This window comes from Arachis ipaensis, chromosome B9 (assembly GCF_059453495.1).
Source record: "Arachis ipaensis isolate K30076 ecotype BB chromosome B9, ASM5945349v1, whole genome shotgun sequence".
NCBI classification, from domain to species: domain Eukaryota; kingdom Viridiplantae; phylum Streptophyta; class Magnoliopsida; order Fabales; family Fabaceae; genus Arachis; species Arachis ipaensis.
The window spans coordinates 58,770,420-58,772,551 of NC_142444.1; the positions used below are offsets into that span (position 1 = coordinate 58,770,420).

Below are 2,132 nucleotides of genomic sequence, written 5' to 3' on the forward strand. Positions count from 1 at the left end.
TATGCCAGAAGATACTTCTGCAACGGCTTTTGAACGGCCTTGCTTCTGTCTGTGGTTCCGAGTAGATTCAGCTAAATCACTGATCAATTGCCAAGCTTCATCAGTGGTCTTGTACTTCTTCATAGACCCATTGCTGGCACTTTCCAATGTGGTCTTATCTTGGGGCCTCATACCTTGTGTGATATAGCTGAGTAGCACGATCTTGTCAATCATGTGGTGGGGACATGCTTCCAGAAGATTATTGAAGCGCTCCCAGTATTCAAAGAGAGTCTCATTGTCATCCTGAACAATTGTAGAGATATCCTTTCTCAGTTTATCAGTAACTTCAGATGGAAAGAATTTCTTCAGAAACTCCTTTCTGAGTGTATCCCAGTTGGATACATTTGCTAGAGGTTGAGTGTAGTACCACTCTCTTGCTTTTCCCTCAAGAGAGAACAGAAAAGCTTTCAGCGGAATTGAAGTTTCATCAGTGCCATCACGCCTGACAATAGAACAGGCTGCCTGGAAATCTCTCAAGTGTTTGATAGGCTCTTGAGCAGGTAGGCCATGAAACTTGGGCATCAAATTTAGCAGTGCGGTCTTTATTTCAAAATCCGTAGCTACCGCTGGATGATGCGCTTGAAACGGTTGCATTGTAAAATTAGGAGCTCTTTCCTCCTGAATGGTAACTCTTCTAGCTGCCATGTTTTCTGCACGTAAAACAACCGAATCAGTAGAACGGGGGCTGGTTTCTTCCTCAGATTCACTTTCAGATCCGCCCTCAGAGCGGGCTAACCTACGCTGTTCTCGCCTTATTCGTGAAATTATTCTTTCAATTTCAGGATCGAATATTAGCAAGCGCGGATCAGAAAGTGAACGTGTCATTTGACAGAAGAAACATGCAGCTCATAGTAGCAAAATTAAATAAAATGCAAATAAATAAATTCTAATTAATAAAATTAGCACTCTATTGCAACTCCCCGGCAACGGCGCCAAAAATTGATGGGAAGCAGAAGCTGATGAATTAAAAATTTATTAAAATGGTTATGTTGCAAGTATAGTTCTTAACTCACCGAAAATCTGCCTATCAATTTAGAAATATGTCACAGAGAGTTTAAATTAAAATTACTGGGAGTTTTAAGTCCCAGGTCGTCTCCCAACGAGTTGCAGAAAAGTGTGCTGTTTTATTAATCAGATGTTCCAAGAAGTTGAGTTAAGTAAATTGGAATTAAAATTGAGGAATTTTAAATAATATAAATAAAAGCCTTGACTGGGAATTGATCAGTTAGAATCTCTATCATTGATGGAGTGATTTTTAAGATTGATTTATAATTAACGGTTACTCTGTTTGGTTATCCTTTACTAGGTAAGGGAAAGTCAAACAAGTTGGACTGCCAAATCTATTCACGAGTTACAACCCACTTAGTTCAAAGGGATTGGCGTTGGTGACAGGATAGCAATCCAACATTTAACCCAACTATAAATTTCTCCTTCGATCCTTCCAACTCAAGAGTTCTTTTTAATCAACTCCCTATCAAGTAATGAAACTACTCACGCATTGTAAATAAAGAATCCATGGCACATAAAAGGGAATTAAAAGAAGACATGATTATTGGAATTGAAATTGAATTAAAGAGAAATAATCCTTGCATTAATTAATCATAAAAGTATCTGAATGACAAAATTGAACATAACAAAGAACATGGAAGAATAAAACCAAGTTAAGAGAACAAACTAGAATGATGAAGTCTTGATGAGGAAATAACTCTTCTCAATGTTCCAATGCTAAGATCAATTGAAAATTAAAATCCTAAAAACTAGAGAGAAAAACCTAAGAGAGTGAAAAAACTAGATCTAAAACTACTGAATGAATGTGTGTATTATTTCTGCATATTCTCTGACTCTAGTCTGCTGTTCTGGGCCAAAAACTGGGCCGAAATAAGGTCCAAAATCGCCCCCATCGAATTCTGTAGATTATGCAGATCGCACATGTCACGCGATCGTGTCATCCATGCGGACGCGTCGCTTGCGCTTTTTCCTCTCCACGCGTTCGCGTCGTCCACGCTACCGCGTCGCTGCGATTTGCGTTCCTTCGCGCGGTCGCGTGAGCCATGCGACCGCGTCACTTCTCGCTGGTTATCTCCTCAAATTCT

General features: G+C 39.5%; 1 non-coding gene across 1 annotated transcript; it reads left to right on the plus strand.

Moving 5' to 3' along the window:
• The first annotated feature begins 207 nt into the window (after positions 1–207).
• On the plus strand, positions 208–315 carry LOC148544785 (small nucleolar RNA R71). The gene has a single exon (XR_015900931.1). It is a non-coding gene; the product is annotated as a small nucleolar RNA R71 (small nucleolar RNA).
• Positions 316–2,132: the final 1,817 nt, after the last annotated feature.